At 36.7% G+C, this 22,426-nt stretch overlaps 1 protein-coding gene across 1 annotated transcript in view; it reads right to left on the bottom strand.

Moving 5' to 3' along the window:
- The window catches only part of LOC125242036 (angiotensin-converting enzyme-like), a 294,233-nt gene that overhangs the window by 94,277 nt on the left and 177,530 nt on the right, over positions 1-22,426 (bottom strand). The gene's annotated exons all lie outside the window — the stretch shown is intronic.

Genomic DNA, 22,426 nt, shown 5'->3' with positions numbered 1-22,426 from the left:
CCCATTGAGGTTGTATTCAGGGTTTCTTGGGCTGTCTAGACGGTAAAGATTTAAAAACCGGCCAAGAGCGTGTCGGGTCACGCTCAGTGTAGGGTTCCGTACTTTTCCGTGTTTTTCTCAAAAACTACTGAACCTATCAAGTTCGAAACAATTTTCCTAGAAAGTCTTTATAAATTTCCACTTTTGTGATTTTTTCATATTTTTTAAACATATGGTTCAATAGTTAGAGGGGGGGGACACACTTTTTTTTTTCCTTTAGGAGCGATTATTTCCGAAAATATTAATATTATCAAAAAACGATTTAAAAAAACCCTTATTCATTTTTAAAGACCTATGCAACAATATATCACACGTTGGGGTTGGAATGAAAAAAAAATCAGTCCCCACTTGACGTGTAGGGGGGGGGGGGGGGTACCCTATAAACACATCTTTTCCACTTTTTATTTTGCCACTTCGTCGGCGTGATTGATATACATATTGGCACCAAATTTCAGCTATCTAGTGCTAACGGTCACTGAGATTATCCGCGGACGGACGGACGGACGGACGGACAGACAGACATGGCGAAACTATAAGGGTTCCTAGTTGACTACAGAACCCTAAAAACCACAAGACTAAGGAGTCTTTATCTTAACCAGTCCATATTATCCGGACCGACATAAAATATAACAAGAAATAATAAATCAGGCGGACCGTATACCTGTTTGCCACCAATGTGGTATAAAAAAAAAGAATAATGAATTAAAAGGTCACATTACACTGGTCCAGAAACTCACTTTCGCTCGCAATGATAACACGGCCATATCACAAAATGTTCTGTAACGATTAGGTTTCCCAACGACCATTACGCACATTCCAGTGTCGTCATTCAATATGAACCATCTGTGTCAAACGTATACTGGATGGCTTCCTTAAATAAAACTGTGAACATAGGACGTTAAAACCATATATGGTAGTGAAGGAAACTATAAGTTGGGATTAGTTGTCAAAGTGGACCCCAGAATCTCATGAGCCGTGGCGGGGATAACGCAAGGAGGATGATGAAGAAACTATAAGTTATAGAATCCCAAAATATGAAGACATATTAACCCTTCGAGTCCCAGCGACATCATATGATGCCAGTAAATTTAAGTAAATACATATAGAGGCTTGGGATTCGAAGGGTTAAAAGGACTAGAAGTGCTTATTGCAAGCCTATTTGAATAAAGAATATACATTATTGACTTTGGATGTCTCTCACGACTCCCATGAGTAAAACCAAAGATCTAGCAGATAGCACTTGGGATTCCTTTTTCAGTGTCTGATAAGTTCTGTTGTAGTTCAAAACTAAAAACCGGGACAAATCGAAGAAGGAAGTGAGGAATTTGCCCAGCAGAAAATAAGCTTTACAAATACAAGAACAGGGATTGCAAATTGCTACCCTTTAGTATGGAAGTCTGCAGTGTTCTAAAAAAAATAAAGTCGGTTCGAGAATATCGTGGACGTCCGATTATTCCACAGTCCCAAGGAAAAAGATTCTGGAAAACAAAATTCTGTTGATTGCTACCATGCGTGGAAATAATCAAGTTGGAAGTTGTACTAATATAAGTGCTAAGCGACGATATACATACATACATAAATATGTACATACTAAAACGATTAAATCCTTACTCTAAAAAAAATACATACAGACATTTATACATAGAAAACATCCATGACTCAGGAACAGATATCTATGCTCAACACACAAATAAATGCCCTTACCGGGATTCGAACCCGGGACCGCGGCGTAGCAGGCAGGGTCACTACGCGTTAGGCCAGACCGGTCTTTTTTATAATTAACTCAGCTTATACAGAGTGGGACCTGTAACAAAGGCGAAGAATTGAACTGTAGGCTATTCTCCTTATACTGATCAATATTTTGTTCAGTGACTTTTAAAAATTATGAAGTCTTTAAATTTTTAATTTTTTATACAAAATAAATATTAGCTTCAATGTACGCCATTATTGTTGTCATTGACGTTGTCTGTCACACTTTAGACTTAACAGAATTCGCAATACATTACCTCTTAGAAAAAACTTTCAAGGGTGATAAAAATCAAAATACATGTTATTTTTAAAAGTCGCCGGACAAATGTTGATCAATATAAGGAGAATAGCCTAGAGTTCAATTCTTCGCCTTTGTTACAGGCCCCACTCTGTAGACTCCAAGAACGTCACATACAAAACGTCAAGATTCAGAAACTTTTGCTCAAACTCAGTAAAGTTTGTATTGTATCCGTGCTCCATTTATCGAGTGCATATACGAACATGTGACCATTTGTTTTGAGCGCGCAATGTGCGATAGTGCGTTAATAATTACGTGTCGGATTGGTTTTATTACGATTTTTTTGGGTTAAGAATTTTGGTATGCAGTTTAGTCGAGTATATCCGTACTATTCGTATAATACCACTTATAAGACTCCACCGCGATATTATGTCCAACTTTCAATCAATCTATACAAAAAATACACAAGTACAGAAACGGCAAATAAAGGAAAAGAAATTAAAACATATAAGTTGCCACGAAATGGTCACGACTCAGCATAAATGCTAACCCGAGGGTCAGCTGGTCTTCCGTCGGGACCATTTTGTTGGTCACGAACGCAGCTGTACGACGCGGCCTGTGACTTACTGAACGCAGTGCCTTCCAAAAGTGTTTATTCGAACAAAACTGGTTTTTTTTTATACAGATAAGGTAACATATTACTGTCAAATCTTATAAATGTATTTCGAATCGGGCCGAATACGTATTACCATATTTTATAATAAACATTTAAGATAATATACCTCTATAACCTCTCAATCAATCAATCAATCAAAATATTCTTTATTCAAATAGGCTTACAATAAGCACTTTTAAATTGTCAACAGTGTACAATATTCATCTTATTCTAAATATCAGAGCAATTTATTGATGCAATAAACAATATTGTTTTAAAACTACATTGATTTAATAAAATGATATCAATCTAAATTGTATAAAAAAATACTAGTATAAAAACTTCTAGAATAAATTCTAAATGTCAAAAAAATTTTGTAAAAATACATTGAATTATCAATATCATCATTAATAAGCTATATAATTATTTTCTATATTTATTAATAGTATTACCGAAAATATTTCTTCTAAATTCCACCTCTATGCTGACGACCTCCAAATTTACACCCAGTGTGCTATTGGTGATCTGTCCCAAGCTATTAGCTCCACGAATCGGGACTTGGAATGCATCTCCAGTTGGAGTGGTCGCTATGGTCTGAAAGTCAATCCGTCTAAAACGCAGGTCATAATTTTAGGTAGTCCTCAGCTCACTGCTCGGATTGACTTTGATAACTTGCCAGCCATAGTGTTTGACGGCGTTCAAGTTCCATTTTCGGTTCAAGTAAAAAATCTTGGTGTCCTTATTGATAGCACACTTTCGTGGGTTCCGCAGATCAGCGAAGTCAGTAGGAGACTATTTGCTTCTCTGGGCTCACTTCGTAGACTTCGTAATTTTTTACCGATTGCCACCAGAATTGCGCTCGCACAAGCCCTTCTTCTTCCAATTTTAGATTACGCTGATGTTTGTTATCTGGACATTACGGAAGATCAGCTCAATAAACTCGAGCGTCTACAAAATGCTTGTATAAGGTTTGTATTCGGCCTGCGTAAATACGACCATGTATCTGTATTTCGAACTCAGCTCAAATGGCTGCCCATTCGACAACGACGCAACTCTCATATTCTTATCCTTCTTTATAATATTCTCTTCAATCCCACTACACCTTCTTATCTTAAAAACCGATTTAGCTATCTGTCTTCTACGAGATGTGCTGAAAAACTTCTCCTTGTCCCTCCATCTTCTACTTCTAAATTCTACATAAACTCTTTTACTTTTCGGGCTGTCCGTTTGTGGAATGCTTTGCCGTTGGATGTAAGATGCGCGAAATCTCTTCCCTTGTTTAAAAATATTTTAAAATCTCATTACCTCTCGCTACCTTGACTTGCCTTTGTACATGTGTATTATATATGTATATATATATTGTATATATGTATTGTATAGGTATGTGTGTATGCGTTTATAATATTATTTTGGTCAAAATAGTCTTTTGCATATTTTTTTTTTTTTTTTCTCTTACTTTTTGATGTGTTGAAATAGTTCGAATACCTACGTAATTTTTATGTTGGCACTACCCGTTCATTGTTCTTTGCAATCTGTTTCCTGCTACCCTAAGGTTGTCTGGTAGAGATCGCTTTTTAGCGATAAGACCGCCTGTTGTTACCTGCTTCTTAATACGTTTTGTTTTTGTACTGAATCTCATTGTCAATAAGTGGTGTACAATAAAGTATATATTATTATTATACTCTTTATTTATTTTCTTTCTTAGGCTAGGCTGTTTATAATATGAATATAAAAGTAAAATACAAAAACACATACAAAACAATATAAAACACATATAAACACATTATAAAAAACCTAACCTAGGGTGCCGCCAGCAGCGGGGCAGGGCCCAAGCTGCCGGTGGTTAGGGCTGCAGAGAGAGGAACCGTCGAACTATCCGTGCTGTGTCCAAGATCACCGCCTTCTGCATCTGGCCCTTGATCCAGCCACCTAGCGAGAGTCTCTTAAGATGTTGGTCGAGACTCTTCGCTATGAGACCGTTCGCTGAAACGACTATCGGAACAATGATCGTTGATTCAACATCCCACATGGCGGTTATCTCGTGAGCCAAGTCTAGGTACTTACTGGACTTGTCCTTCTCGGCTTTCACGAGATTCTCATCATGGGGGATGGTGATGTCAACGAGCACTGCCCGGCGTTGCAGTCGATCTATTATCACAATGTCAGGTTTATTGGCTACAATAGTCCTGTCAGTGATAATAGATCGATCCCAATAGAGCGTGGCACGACCATTTTCGAGAACTGGCGCAGGTAAGTACTTGTAGTACGGTACTTCGCGGTCCACAAGGCCGTATTGAAGAGCAAGTTGCTGGTGAATAATCCTGGCTACGAGATTATGTCTGTGCAAGTACTCGCCGTTAGCAAGATGAGAACAACCGGAAATAATATGCCTGAGTGACTCTCCGGGACGGCGGCATGCCCGACAAATGTCGACCGTACCGTCCTTCAGGATATATTTCCGGTAGTTGTTCGTCATCATAACTTCGTCCGCAATTGCACAGGCAAAACCCTCGGTTTCTCCGAAGAGGTCCCCGAATCGTAACCAGTTCACCGATGCGAGCAGATCTACATCGGGTCCCGTGAGGGCCTTGTAGAACCGCCCGTGTAGCTGCTTGCTCTCCCATACCGCCTTGCGGTCCGCAGTACTTAGTACCACAGGTTTGCGCCAGTTCTGTTTCGCCAAGGAGAGCGGCGTGAGGTTTCCGTCCACTGCCACCACATCACGATGCATCCCGCACTCGTTGTTAAGGAAGTAATTCCTGAGATTGTACACCTCACGGTTGTGGAGATCTTTGGCGTTTAGGAAGCCTCGACCTCCGCACTTCCGTGGGATGTACAGTCTCATAACAGACGAGCGCGGGTGTAACATACGGTGTGTGGTAAGCAGTGAGCGGACCCTCCGATCCAGGGCGTCCAGCTCAGTCTGGGTCCACCGTAGTATGCCAAAGGAGTATATGAGTAGAGGCATTACCCAGGCGTTAAAGGCGCGCACTTTGTTGCCTCCTGACAAAAGACTGTTAAGGACTTTTGTCAGCCGACTGAAAAAGCGCTCCTTCACCGACCGTCTAATGCCAACATCCTCAATACCCAACGACTGTGACATACCAAGGTACTTATAGGTTTCTGATTCAGAGATAGATCTGAACGACATCGTCTCAGAAAGTTGTAAATTTTCTGAATTTACAACCTCCCCCGCTGCACATGCATGACCGCACACTTATCGACACCAAACTCCATTCTGATGGCGGTACTGAAAACTTCTGTGGTTTTCAATAGCACCATCAGGTCTTGGGTGTTCGGTGCAAATAGTTTGAGATCGTCCATGTACAGAAGGTGAGAGATGACTTCACCCTCTCTCCGAAGCCGGCAACCTAGCCCAGAATCCTTCAGCAGCGTGCTGAGGGGATTCAGAGCTAGGCAGAACCATAATGGACTCAAACTGTCACCCTGGAATATTCCTCGCTCAATCCTTATGAAGTCCTGCGGGCCAGGGGGGCCATCCCTGCCTCCTGGTTGACGAAGGTTATTATTATTATTATTATAATTAATGGTTTTCAGCAATACTTGTATCCCACAGTGTTTCATCATTCATGTAGTTTTGTGTGCTATAGTAGGCTTTAGAGATCAGTATACGCTTTACATAATGTTTAAATCGATTAAAAGACAGTTCAGTGATGGCATTAGGAAGTTTGTTATAAAATCTTACACAATTACCCATGAATGATTTTTTAATTTTATGGAGCCGAGTGAAGGGCACTGCAAGCTTATGCTTATTTCTAGTGTTTATATTATGTACATCACAGTTTTTCTTAAATTTACAAATGTTTTTATGTACATACATAATATTCTCATAAATATATTGACAATGCACTGTCATTATATTAATGTCCTTAAACTTATCTCTAAGTGAGTCTCTATGGTTCATTTTGTATATTGCTCGAATAGCCCTCTTCTGCAGAACAAATATGGTATTTATCTCTGAAGCACTGCCCCATAGTAAAATACCATATGACATAATGCTGTGAAAGTAACTAAAATAAACTAATCGAGCTGTTTCCACGTCTGTTAACTGACGGATCTTGCTCACTGCAAATGCTGCAGAGCTCAGTCTATTCGAGAGGGTAGCAATATGGGGACCCCACTGAAGTTTAGAATCTAAAGTTATGCCAAGAAAAACTGTACTATCTACCAGTTCCAATTCCTCATCCTTCACAACGACACTTGCTTGTTCATTTTTAGCATTACTCGTTACAAACTTAATACATTTAGTCTTTTTCTCATTTAACAATAAGTTATTAACACTAAACCAATTAACTACTTCGGAAATAGCATTGTTTACATTTTCTCTATAAAGTACAGCGGGACAATTACGACTGGGGAGCAATTTTTTACTTCTCGATTTTTTTCCATTTTTTACTATTTTAGTTCTTGAAATAAAAGTAATAAAACTATGGAAACAGATTATATAATTTATTTTTATACTACGTCGGTGGCAAACAAGCATACGGTCCGCCTGACGGAAAGTGGTCACTTAGGACGCATGCAACTAAAGGAGTGTCACATGCGCGTTGCCAACCTATTAGAAACTTGTACACTCTATTTTGCTGTGTTATATCGCGTATAATGAATAAATATCTGGGCGACCGAGCTTCGCTCGGTTCTATTTTAATATATCACGTTTTTAGATAAAAAAAAACTTTTATAAATACAAAAACAAAAAAAAAGACAAAAAACAAAAACTTAACTTTTGGCCGGGATTCGAAACCCTGACACCTACGATCTATCTGCGTACATTAGACCGGCCTCGTACGACTGAGCTAAGCGGAAGCGATGCGCGCGCGGCGAAATTAACGACCATATTTTACGTTTACTAACGCGAAAGAAAAACTCATGAAAACTCGAAAATTCGCGTTTTCCGGGATCTAAGGCTACGCTAGATCGATTTTTCACCCCCGAAAACCCCCACATAACAAATTTCAGCGAAATCGTTAGAGGGGTTTCCGAGATCGTCGGTATATATAAATAAATAAATAAATAAATATACAAGAATTGCTCGTTTAAAAGTATAAAATAATAATGTTTCCATAGTTTTATTTCATGAGTAACTATCGCGGTAAGTAACCGAAGATAATATTAAATTTAGCTTTATTAAATAGAGTGTCCTTTAATAGTGTAAAACATGGAAAAAATTCGATCAGTTGGAAACTGTCCCCCAGTCGTAATTGCCCCGCTGTACCTTATAGAGGTAGATTATCTTAGTCCTATTACGTTTATTATAAACAGCTGCAGCTGAAGTTCAAGTTTAAATTATTAATTTATAAACTAGGCTAATTTAAGTGCCACATATTTTATTGCGGCGTTTTTCCATTTAAATGAAGGCATAATATGCGTGAGAAATTTAGTGTCTTTTTAATTTAGTTAATCTCCAAAGGTTATCATGACTATTATTTAACAACTTTTATTTTTCATAAACAACATTATCATTACATTTTCCGCACTATTCTACTATGTGACAACAGATGTCAAGTTCAAACACATTTCAAAGTATCTAATCTATCAATGCCATCTATGGTCAAAATGTTCAAACTATAAATACACAGATAAAATATACACAGTTGACTTAATTTTAATGATGGCAAGTGATTTAGAAATTGTTCCATAACTGACCAGAAAAAACTTCAAGGTGATCAACTAAGAAATATAAGGCAAATAAAGTTTAGAAATCTCGTATTTCAATTTAAAATCAGTTTAAATCACGACTGTACTTCCTAAAGCTTAAAGTGTATTTTAAAATGTGATCGTAGTGTATTATTATACGATTGTTAGATTACGATGGTGTGTTTTAATGACTTTTGTTTCCCAAATGAAACCTTGTGGTTGATGAACACAGAATCATTAACTAGAAGAGATGTGTTGCCAAACCTTTAATGTTACTTTGATAATTAATTATGGCTTGGGATTAATTAATTGAGTATTATTTACTTAAACAGACTAAAGATCATGATGCTAGCCGGATGTCTAGTCTGTATATTTGTTTATTTATTATTATTAAGAGCCCGTATTGTCCCACTGTTGGGCAAAGGCCTCCCTCAAATTCCTCCACGCATCCCTATCCCCTGAAGTCTCCCACCAGTCCTCATCAAAGGCGTCAAGCTCGTCGCGCCATCTCTGGCGAGGTCTACCGTGACGCCTTACAATTTGTGGTACCCAACGTGTGGCTATCTTGGCCCACAGGGCATCCGGCATCCGGCAGACGTGCCCCGCCCAGTTCCATTTAAGCATTTAAGTATATTTGTTTAATTAGGGTAAAATAATTATATCTATGTAAATGTCTAGCAAAGCTCTAAGTATCAATATAAACTCTTGTTGGCTTCGTTTTTAAATTGAAAATTATTTTTTTGTGGAATCTGCACTAAAAACTAGGTTAAAATTTCAGATTTTCGGTTAAATAATTTTTATTAATCTCAAAAGAAATTTACATTTCACTTTACAAATTCAGCCACATTTTACAAATTCAGGCGAAATTAGGTATACTAGGCGAATAAACGATACTTTTAAGTAACTCAAAAATCTGTACACTAAAACTTATGTACAAATTAATAACTATCTGTCGGCCCAGTCTCCAGATAACCGGTCTATATCAGTCAAATTATTTCTACTACAATAATATCATAAATCTAAAATTTGCTGAATGTTTACAAATGTTGGAAAAGTACCCAGTACTTTATCAATCAGTACAAAGACTGAAAGAGAATCATTTGTAATTTTTGGGGTTTTGGCAACCTTACGACGACGGTTCATTGTAGGTACTTACAGTAAAAAAATATGTTACCTGAAACAATATAAATGTATCATTAGAAGTGGTACAAAAAACTGCAATACATTTTAAATACAAATAATGGAAGCTTAGGATAAAAACTGAAAAAGAAACGTGTCACATACTTAAGAAAAAGTAACGTAAAGTTTATAAATTATTTACTTAATAATTTAGATCTGTGATTCATGTAAGTAGCTATATATAGGTAGTTAAAAATACTAAACATAAATTTGTAAACTAACAAGGTAGAGGGACATCTTTATTGCTAAAGTTATAGTTTAAAAATAGATAATAGTTTAGTTTATATTCTAAAACAGATATCGGGTTCTAAAAGAAATTTGAACAAGCATTGGAGTGGCAAAAAGTACATCATCAGCGTATTAAGTTATTTACAATGTGAATGATTGACATCATGGCTAGGCATCTGTGACCGACTACCCGGCGGATGTGGACTAAATTCGTCACGCTCAACAGGTGTTACAGTTAAGTAATAAATAATTTTTATTTTATTACACCAGTTTTAAAATTTGAGTACTTGAACTAGTATTACCAGAAAACTAGTGCCATAAAGTGTAATCGGTAACATTTCGAAGCATTTCGTTATGTCCCAACGGCGCAGTAACTAAAGTAGTTTATATCATCGTTTACGTAACTTTCACAAAGTATCATCTTTACTTTAACTGTACTTTAATATAAACATTATTACTTGTTGATAAAGTTGTTTTAAGTGGTAAAGTTGAGATAGAGTTGAGAGAATTATTTGAGAAATTCAATTTCAATCGTGAACCAATTGCCAATTCTACAGTAAATGTATTAAAGTTTCGAAAGTGATGCGTAATCAGTAATTTAATTAGGTGGTTATGGCAATAAAATATCATCAGGATTCAGTGTCGAAATGAGTTTTTTGAGCTCATTACAGCAAGTGAGGAAATTTATGTGATTGGCAAAGTTGCAAAGTTATGAGCGGTAAGGAGATTTTTGGCGCAAGGCTCTTGGTATTTAGGACACTTGAATTAAAAAATCTGAAAGTTTTCGAGGTTGATCACAGACAATTTTCTGTCTGAATGACAGTTTTCTGTTTTGCGAGTGTCAATGATGCGGAAAATTTGAGGAGGTTGAAAAAAAAATTGAGGGAAATAAAACAAAACAGCACTATAATTTAATGCATTCTAGGTCCCATGCAAAAACATTATTTGAAGTTGTTGTAAACTTTTTAACGATTGGTAAACTCATTCATAAGCTTTACAATCTCTTTAAATATTAATTTATAGTCTATCGGTCTAACGTTAAATATTGACATATTTTCATTTTAATTCCCATTTAAATAAATATAAAATAGATTTTTTTGACAAAGTAAACAGTTTGGCCTAGCGCGTAGCAGTGATCCTGTTTGCTAAACCGCGGTCCTTGGTTCGAATCCCGGCAAGAGCATTTTTAGTGTGATGAGCACAGAATATATTTGTTCCGGAATCATGAATGTTTTCTATGTATGTAAGATTGTAAGTATTTATACATTACTAGCTTTTACCCGCGGCTTCGCCCGCGTAATAAAAGTATTCTTATTGAAACGTTTACAAAAAATAAGATTTTCATTTGGATCCGTAGGTTTCTTTGTAGGTACATCTGTCCGCGATTATTTCGATTAAGGTAAAGCGGGGCAATTCTCGACTGGGGGGCCATTGTAACTGATCTATTTGCTGTACGGTCATCCAAGAACCTTACACTGCTTTTTGGCTGACTGTACCTTACACAAATTACTATTGTTTTAAAAGAAATCCTTGCAGTGATTGTAGAATTGTTACACAACGTAGGTAGTAGGTAAGAATATGTATGTATTTTACCTATATAAATAATATACTGGGGAAACTTCATACAACCCACATAGCCAGTATCTCGACGCTATGGTCGGTAGGGTAAAAAGTACTTCCTTGCATTATCGCTTACAATTTTTTCCATTTTGCTTATACTTATTGCAAACGTAAACATATGAAAGGCAAGCAAACAACGATCTTCTTACAGCATATTGAATGTAATAGTTATTACGGATGCAGGATACTCGCCGATGCCTACTTACTAATCCCTTCCCACTGAGCCACCTGCATTTTACACTGCCTAGATATCGATTGCCGACCGATTATTCCGACCCCAATCCCTATTCTTATCCCCGGCCCTATCTCTATCGTTGTCCCCGACCCCGTCCCCGTCCCGTCCCTGTCCCCGTCCCTCCCCTATCCCTATCCCTATCCCTATCCCTATCCCTATCCCTATCCCTATCCCTATCCCTATCCCTATCCCTATCCCTATCCCTATCCCTATCCCTATCCCTATCCCTATCCCTATCCCTATCCCTATCCCTATCCCTATCCCTATCCCTATCCCTATCCCTATCCCTATCCCTATCCCTATCCCTATCCCTATCCCTATCCCTATCCCTATCCCTATCCCTATCCCTATCCCTATCCCTATCCCTATCCCTATCCCTATCCCTATCCCTATCCCTATCCCTATCCCTATCCCTATCCCTATCCCTATCCCTATCCCTATCCCTATCCCTATCCCTATCCCTATCCCTATCCCTATCCTATCCCTATCCCTATCCCTATCCCTATCCCTATCCCTATCCTATCCTATCCCTATCCCTATCCCTATCCCTATCCCTATCCCTATCCCTATCCCTATCCTATCCCTATCCTATCCCTATCCTATCCCTATCCCTATCCCTATCCCTATCCCTATCCCTATCCCTATCCCTATCCCTATCCCTATCCTATCCCTATCCCTATCCCTATCCTATCCCTATCCCTATCCCTATCCCTATCCTATCCCTATCCCTATCCCTATCCCTATCCCTATCCCTATCCCTATCCCTATCCTATCCCTATCCCTATCCCTATCCCTATCCCTATCCCTATCCCTATCCCTATCCCTATCCCTATCCCTATCCCTATCCCTATCCCTATCCCTATCCCTATCCCTATCCCTATCCCTATCCCTATCCCTATCCCTATCCCTATCCCTATCCCTATCCCTATCCCTATCCCTATCCCTATCCCTATCCCTATCCCTATCCCTATACCTATCCCTATCCCTATCCCTATCCCTATCCCTATCCCTATCCCTATCCCTAACCCTATCCCTATCCCTATACCTATCCCTATCCCTATCTCTATCCCTATCCCTATCCCTATCCCTTACCTATCCCTATCCCTATCCCTAACCCTAACCCTATCCCGTTCCTGTCACTGTCCCTGTCCCTGACCCTGACCCTGTCCCTGTCCCTGTCACTGTCCCTGTCCCTGACCCTGTCCCTGTCCCTGTCCCTGTCCTTGCCCCTGTCAAATTATCACGCTAGGAGGTGAACTTTGAAAAATTCTTTCTTAGTGCTCCTCTAAGGAACTTCCGTGTCAATTTGAAATCTCTTGAACCAGAAGTAAAGATAAAAACTAAACCTATATTTATGGCTATTTTGGATATTTTAACCCCGTTGCTCAACAACAGGGGAGAAAATTTCTTTTCTACCTCATTAGATTTTAAAATCGTTGTATTTATCGTGATCAGCGACCCGATAAACCATAAAAACGATACCCATATTGTGTTTTTGACTTAACCCCCTTTGCACCCCTTTAGGGGTGAAATTTTCAAAAAACCTAAAACATGTATTTAGTCATATGTCTTTAGGAATCCTCCTGTGAAGTTTCGAATAAAATAGTCAAACTAATCTTGTTTCCCCATACAAACTTTGAACCCCCATTTCACCCTTTTAAGAGGAGAATTTTGAAAAATCCTTTCTTAGTGCTCCTCTACGCCATATATGGAACATATGTGCCAAATTTTAAATTTCTAGGACCAGCGGTTTCGGCTATATGTCAGTTAGTCAGTCAGTCAGTTTCTTCTTTTATATATTTTTTGATATTTAAACCCCATTGCACTATAACGGGGAGAAGATATTTCACTTCCGCCTCGTTAGATTTTAAAAGCGTTGTATTTATCGTGATCAGCGACCCGATTAATCATAAAAACGATACCCTTTTAGGGGTTAGATTTTCAAAAAACCTGAAACATGTCTTTAGTGTGTTTTTAGGATCCCTCCTGTGAAGTTTCGAATAAAACAGTGAAACTAACATTGTTTCCCCATACAAACTTTGAACCCCCATTTGACCCCCTTAGGAGGCGAATTTTGAAAAATCCTTTCTTAGTGCTCCTCTACGCTATATAAAAAACCTACGTGCCAAATTTGACATCTCTAAGACCAGCGGTTTCGGCTGTGCGTTGATATGTCAGTCAGTCAGTCAATATCTTCTTTTATATATTTTTTTGATATTTAAACCCCATTGCACCACAACAGGGGAGAAGGTATTTCACTCCCGCCTCGTTAGATTTTAAAAACGTTGTATTTATCGTGATCAGCGTCCCAATAAACCATAAAAACGATACCCATATTGATTTTTTGACTTTATCACCCCCTTTTCACCCTTTTAGGGGTGAAATTTTCAAAAAACCTGAAACACGTATTCAGTCATATGCCTTAAAGAATCTTCCTGTGAAGTTTCGAATAAAATAGTCAAACTAATCTTGTTTCCCCATACAAACTTTGAACCCCCATTTGACCCCCTTAGGAGGTGAATTTTGGAAAATCCTTTCTTAGTGCTCCTCTACACTATATAAGGAACCTACGTGCCAAATTTGAAATCTCTAGGACCAGCGGTTTCGTCTGTGCGTTGATATGTCAGTCAGTCAGTCAGTCAGTCAGTCAGTCAGTCAGTCAGTCAGCTTCTTCTTTTATATATTTAGATTATGTATCGTTGTCTGAGTACCCACAACACAAGCTTGGTTCGAATCCAGGCAAGAGCATTTTTAGTGTGATGAGCACAGAATATATTTGTTCCGGAGTCATGAATGTTTTCTATGTATGTAAGATTGTAAGTATTTATACATTATTATGTATCGTTGTCTGAGTACCCACAACACAAGCTTGGTTCGAATCCCGGCAAGAGCATTTTTAGTGTGATGAGCACAGAATATATTTGTTCCGGAGTCATGAATGTTTTCTATGTATGTAAGATTGTAAGTATTTGTATGTTATATGTATCGTTGTCTACCCACAACACAAGTCTTCTTGAGGTTGCAGTGGGACTTAGTCAATTTGAATGAATTTAAAGAATGTTCTGTGATATTTATTTATTTATTTATTTAAATTCATGACCTCTCACTAAAATTGGGACCAGACTCCCACTAAACGTTGAAAATTGAATAACATCTTCTAACAATGTTAAGTGTGAAAGAATTATTAGGCGTGAACAATTGACTTATATAAAATTGAACTTGAAACCGTGGAGGTGAACGCTCATTGTAGTTTAGTTCTTGAACTTTAAATTAGTGAACTATTAACGTTTAATGATTAAATTTAATGATTCTTCATTACAGGTCAATTAATATTAGTTAAAGGATTTAATTACTCAATGTTAAGCAGATGCTCGTTAGGATTAATCTTACAAATAGCCATGTATATAATTATATCATCATTCATAAAATTCGGTTACCAACGTAGTCCTCATAATTTTAAAAATAAAACGCATGGAGCATAAATTAATATAATTGAAATACAGATAATTAAAAAAAAAAGATCGTACATAGCATCAAATAAACAAACACAAATTGTGTTATTCCTCTTTTAAATGTACTTTAATTTTCTCTGGTACATCTTCTCACTAAAGTCTTGTACGACGTATTTCAGTACATAATTATGACCCTTTTAAGTTTCCACCTCAGCAGTTCTTAAAAATTTTGTACATAGCCACGTCAGCAAATTTTGATGGATCCTATTTTTAACCCCCGACGCAAAAACGAAGGGGTGTTATAAGTTTGACGTGTCTGTCTGTCTGTCTGTCTGTCTGTCTGTCTGTCTGTCTATCTGTTTGTCTGTCTGTCTGTGTGTGTGTCTGTCTGTGGCATCGTAGCTCCCGAACGGATAAACCGATTTAGATTTAGTTTTCTTTGTCTGAAAGCTGAGTTAGTCGGGAGTGTTCTCAGCCATGTTTCATGAAAATCGGTCTACTATGTCGCGGTCGGGGGTTTTTCAAAATTTTAATTTTGTGGTTAGGTTATGTCACCAACATTTAGTAATATAAGTCAACTTTCGTAAGATATAATATAGGATAATTGTTATAATTAAGAAAATATAAATACCTTAATGATGAAATAAAACTTACTAAAATCTCAATTCATCAAAAAAAAAAACAAATTTAACTTTTTCCTAAATTTTTGTACAAACTTTTTGAGAATTACTGCTGACCTGACAAAAATCGCCGTACTTGTATTGTAATGTTCTATTGTCACTATTTTTTTTTTTCTTCACTCCTGCCATAAAGCTGTCAAGTAAATATGACTTTTACAACATTTCACATGCTCTAATATGCACAATTATCACTCTTTGTCTCGCCCCAAGGTCGGTTGCGTGAAATCAGTCATGAAAACATACTATTGTTTTGACATAGTCATGCAATTTCTTTTATTTGTTTCGTTAATCAAGTTGTTAGGTACTATTATTTTAAGCGTTTGTTCATAGACATACAATACAATACAAATTCACTTTATTGCACAACCTTAGAAATGTACTTCGATACACACATATTACATACAATCAATCCATACTAATATTAAAAATGCGAAAGTATGCGTGTATGTTTGTCCGTCTTTCACGGCAAAACGAAGCGACGAATCGACGTGAATTTTTAGAAGCCGCGGACAAAAGCTAGTTTAATTATACAGGTAAACAACTTGTGGCCTTATCGCTAAAGAGCGATCTCTTTCAGACAAAATTTCAGTAGTGGTTAAATGATAATCATAATTTTACTAATTAGGAGGTGCAAAAAAATATTATTTACATTAAAAAACTATTTACATAATATTATAAAATGTATAAAACATGGAAATTAGTCAAATTTACATTAAAAAAATAATTTTTGGTAAAAATATACATACCAGAATAATATAAATACTTTTTGACTTGATTGGCTGAGCTCTCGAAATGAACGTAGTGGTTGAGAAGTTAATATAAATTATGTAAAAATAAATACATATCTATACCTATTATTAATTTTATAGTATATGCAATTAATCAATAAATTAAATCTTCAGACAATATTGACTCAACTAATTAGTCAACCGCGTGAAATTTTCCTTGACTACTTAATTAACTAAAAAACTAGCGCAACCATACAACATCAACAGAACCCGTTCCGACATTCAAACTGACAAGTCTTCACGGTCGTCTTGACAGTTTGGCAATCGTTCTGATATGGAAACTGTCATTTGGATTCTGAATGAAGGGTAGCGGGTTCATTTCCTGCGGTCGAAGTTTGTTTAGTGAGATAAAATATATCTGATTCGGTAATCAAATATTCATTTTATACATAACATGAACGTCATGAACTAGCGCTTGTATTTCCAAAAGGAGTAGGCAGAGCACATGAAACCCATGTTGCCAGCCTAATGCGCACCCTACGATTTACCTCCCACGTTCAGATACAATGAAATACAACGAGATACAATGAAAGTATGTAAAGTCATGGATGTTTTCTATGTATATAAGTATGTATTTATCTATTTAAGTATGTGTATCGTCGCTTAGCACCCATAGTACATACTTTGATTAGTATGGGATAAGTTGGTCTGTGTAAGGTGTCCCCATTATTATTATTAAGAGCCCGTATTGTCCCACTGTTGGGCAAAGGCCTCCCTAAAATTCCTCCACGCATACCTATCCCCTGAAGTCTCCCAATATTTATTTATTTATTTAATTACTTATTTAATCATTTATTTATTTAATTACATACACGCAAGCAAATAATTATTATCAGTGTCAAAAACTCCTTGTAACGTATCTTCGCCCAGTACCTATATACAAAAGAGTCGTTCCTTTCTGCCCACGTGATACAGATGTATCACGTGGGCAGAAAGGAACGACTCTTTTGTAAGCGGTTCTCGTACCCTAAAACTTGTGCTTGTCAGGCATGGTTAGGTTAATATAATATAGATCCAGATGTCTGAAACCAATGTTTACTATACTATACCTATAGCTTTTATAGCGGTCATGTCATGTGGGACGGAAACAATACCTTTAAGCTTGAAATCAGTGACTAACTTTAATTTACTGATTTTACTGACTTTAAAAATAAAATATATACCATAAAACCCGTACTAATTTTTATAAGTCATATAAATTTTTCAAATATATATTATCTGCATTCTTCTATAGTGTTATTTTTATAATTCAAACAGTAGGTGGGCTAATCATAATTATACCTTGTACTTGGCCTTTACCGTTATGGTATTTTATACGTAATTGCATTATTAGCGCATATTTTATTATTATTACTTTAATAATTCGGACCATTATTGCGCTCGGCCTTTGCATTGACCCACATCGAAGATCAAAACAATAACAAAACTTTACTCTTAAACTAATGGGATTTTACTACTCATGGAAAGAGTGATTGGCCAATTGGCTATTATTTTCTGACTCATCTGAATAGGAAAGAAATATTTGAACGAATGTTACAGAAACTGCTGAACCTAGTAGGTACAGTATTTTCTACTACTAATAAATTTAATACTACTAATAAAATTTTGTTGAATTTAGTGCCTACATTTTCGAAATTTACACTAATACCTAGGCGTTATTTTCAGCTTTTGTAAAGCCAGGCGAAGTTAGGATATAGGTACTGGGCGAAGATACGTTACAAGGAGTTTTTGACACTGATAATAATTATTTGCTTGCGTGTATGTAATTAAATAAATAAATGATTAAATAAGTAATTAAATAAATAAATAAATATTGGGAGACTTCAGGGGATAGGTATGCGTGGAGGAATTTTAGGGAGGCCTTTGCCCAACAGTGGGACAATACGGGCTCTTAATAATAATAATGGGGACACCTTACACAGACCAACTTATCCCATACTAATCAAAGTATGAACTATGGGTGCTAAGCGACGATACACATACTTAAATAGATAAATACATACTTATATACATAGAAAACATCCATGACTTTACATACTTTCATTGTATCTCGTTTATACTGGCGTAACGTAACCTAATTCGATTAATTTAGGTAAATTGTTATTTAAAAAAAATGGTTAACGCAATGTGGTGAAAAAACCTACTGAAAAAATCATAAAATTGCCAACGGAACCCTACTTTTAGAACAAACAGGAGGTGGTCTAGATAAGGTTAGGTCTAATATTTAGAAAGCTTCAAGTTCAAGTGTAGTAGACCTTGTTCGTAATGTAAAAATGGATTACTCAAAATGTCATTGTATGAAACCACCAAAGATTTACTATTCAAATACGTTAATAAGACACAAAATAGGTAAGATTAGGAATGAAGGAGTTGGAAAAATTACTATAATTACGTGGATTACATGAATTACTGCTATACAATAGGTGGCAGTGACCGTCAAAATGTATTTGTATAATTAATATAATGTTGTGTTAGGTTACCGCGATAGTTACTCATGAAACAAAACTATTGAAACGGATTAAATCGCGTATAATGAATTTACAATTTATACCGACGTTTCGAACACTTTACTTTCGGGATGAAATGTAAATTCATTAAAAGCGATTTAATCCGTTACCTTAGTTTTATTTTATGGATACTATGTTCAAAATTATCTGAACACTATGTGAAGCTTTAAGATATTGTTGATAGGTACTTTTGATTTCAGTAAATCTTTACTTAGTATGCCACTTTTCTCGCCAGTCTCGCCACTATACACTATAAGCGTCAATTTATTTTATTTTTCCATCTTTGGACATGATTGCGTAATATTTACATTCTTTCCAAAGAAAAAAGTGATGAAAATCGTAAAATACCAACGTCATAATTACCGATTTCGCAAATACATTTGGCCAGCACAAAAAAACTGGGAAATATGAATTAAATAATGTCCTATTTGATACATTGGACCAAAGGAGGTGATCATTAAAATACGATTTTCCAAATAAAATGTCTCATTGACAACGTTTTGTAGACGAATAAATTACTGCGAAACGATGTTCAGCAAAATCTACGAGCAAATCTGCTAAGATTGGTCAAGGAAACTTTAGGACTCCAAATCAAACACGACGTGAGCATTTCTTTTTTTTGTAATTTTTATGAAATGTGATATTTTTGAAAAAAATGCTATTTCTACTCAGAATTACTATTTTTTCAATCCTAGTAGTTAAAAAAATTGTCCCATACGATTTTTTCTTATTTTGTTACCATTTTCCGTACATGTTGTATGGGGTAACAAAAGAGAAAAGTAACAAAAATGTATGGAAATTCTGGGACACTTTTTGCCTCCCAGTGAGATTAAAAGTACTCGTGATTCTGAGTACAATTGACCTAAAATTCCCTAAAACAATAAAAAAAAAATATTAGCAAAAAAAAAAAGAAATGCTCACGTATGTACCTACGCAAATTTAATTTTAAATAGGCGGTCTGCCGGCCTAGCCAAAGTGACAATCATTGACGCTAGACGCCGATCGAAACACAGTCTGGCTCTGTCTTGCCGATACGGAAGAGCGATAAAGATAGATAGCTACGAAAACGATATTATCGTAAGCGTTTGCGCATTTGGCTACGTACCCAGCATAATATGAAATGAAATGAAATTTATTTTCCAAGTAGGCATATTACAATGCGCATATGAACATCAAATAAAGCTACGCCGGCTACGCCCTACGCCTCTGCCTCGAGAAAATTTCAGTCCCCCCCTCAGTTGGAGGGGGGTATCCACTATGGGACCGGCAAGAAACTCGGCGGGCCACTTCTTTTCGAAACATAGAGTTAGAGGTACAAGATTATCTCAGTCTTCAGATCAAAGTGCCTTACCAATTTGAAACAATGTCCGGCCGACTTATCGCAAATCACCGAACAAATTGGAAAGGCGACAAGATCCGGACTGGACCGGTTCCGGCGACCTTGAACTCGGCTGAAAGCGAACTTGAACAATTATGCCCGGTGATATAATGTTATTGTTATTGACGAAAACGAATCGGTTCCGAGTTCCGTTTACGTAAAAGAGCTTGTTTATCTTATACACGAATCCATACTAATATTATAAATGGGAAAGTGTGTGTGTCTGTTTGTTTTTCCGTCTCCGGTAGTTGAAGGGATGGAGAGTGACATAGGATACTTTTTGTCTCTTTCTAACGCGAAGCCGCGGGCAAAGCTAGTACTATATAAATACAATCACGCCTATATTTCATAAAGATGTACCTCTAGATGGAGCACATGAAACTACTCAAGATTCAGTTCCACTCTTGACAAATAAGGGGTTGAAAAAAGCCGCAATTGGGACATTTCAGTGACAGGTTGCCAGCCTCTCGACTACTCAATTTAACCCATATCCCACAGTCGACTTCTAGGTACAGTCAACCAATTGGCACCCTAGGCCACTCTACAACCATGTCAAAATGACAAGCAGTAAGAGATTTCTTACAATCTGATTTATAACGTCCCTATGACATAGTTCTACAGTGGCCTAGGGTTCCATTTGGTTGACTGTAGAACACCCACGAGAAGGAAGGGGGTGGTGAAATTGTCAACTCGCCACTGCACAGGTACATAGGCGATAATGAATAGTTTTTTCACGCCAGCTTTTGTAATTTTATATACTAAGTTACAAGTGGCGACAGGAAACTCTAGCGCTGACCGTTATTGCGCAGAAGTCAAAAATATGTATTTACTAGCTTTTTCCCGCGGCTTCGCTCGCGTTAGAAAGAGACAAAAAGTAGCCTATATCACTCTCCATCCCTTCAACTATCTCCATTTATAAAATCACGTCAATTCGTCGCTTCGTTTTGCCGTGAAAGACGGACAAACAAACAGACACACACACTTTCCCATTTATAATATTAGTATGGATTTATTCTTTATTGCACATAAAAAAATAAGTACAACTGGTGGACATAATGCCTTAAGGCATTTTCTACCAGTCAACCACAAGATCAAGCATTTGATACGTGCAGGCAACGCGACAGAAAACAATCATCAGATATCACTTTCTATTCTACTAGATATTTACAAATTAAAACTATTATCATTAAATACTATAATGAGGGGACGAACTTACGCAAATACTTTATAAGATGTACTTACATAAACAGCTACTTATACACGGTATTTCCGTTATCACTCAAAACCTCAGACACCCCAACTGATTTTTATTTTTTTAAACTTATCTAGAGTATTCATTTTTTAATCTGATGTTTATTTATTTTTTAAATTGAATGTTTAAATTTCTGTGCAGCTGTACTCGACTTTTAACTCTACACTCAAAAAAATAGTTGCTAGCTACCATCATAAACCTTAAAACTACTTATTTGTGTACGTTACTTCAACGACATAAGGTTTACCATAATGTCACTGTAAAACATTTTAAAGCTTTGTCACAGCAAACTTCAAATTGGACAGATAATCTCAGTAAGCAAATTTAAACCCAACATTTAAAATAACAAGGTTGTAATTAGGTACGAGTTCAATTTGTTATGACTTATGACTTATTAGAGGTAAACATTAAAATTAAACTGACAAACAACGTCAAACTCGTAGCGGATAAAATAGTCGTCCAAGTAACCAGCCAGTATGAATACCCCTAAATACTGAAAAAGGTATACAACCTCTAGCAATGCGATATTCACACTGTTATATTACGAATTTGTAGAATGGGCACGTAAAAAATAATTAATAATAAAAATTAAAAAAATATATATTACCCCCATCAAGATATAGCTCAATCGATTCTACTCTCGATTCTGAACAAACGGTTTTCAGGTTTTGAGTGTTAAGTGAAACACGGTGTATACATAATACCTACATGTACCTACTATGAAATGTCTCAATAGGTCTCTCAGGAGGTTGCAGGGGGCGAAGGCTA

This window comes from Leguminivora glycinivorella, unplaced genomic scaffold (assembly GCF_023078275.1).
Source record: "Leguminivora glycinivorella isolate SPB_JAAS2020 unplaced genomic scaffold, LegGlyc_1.1 Scaffold3, whole genome shotgun sequence".
NCBI lineage: Eukaryota > Metazoa > Arthropoda > Insecta > Lepidoptera > Tortricidae > Leguminivora > Leguminivora glycinivorella.
The sequence above is the reverse complement of the archived record's forward strand: the minus strand, read 5'-3'. Positions and strand labels throughout refer to the sequence as shown.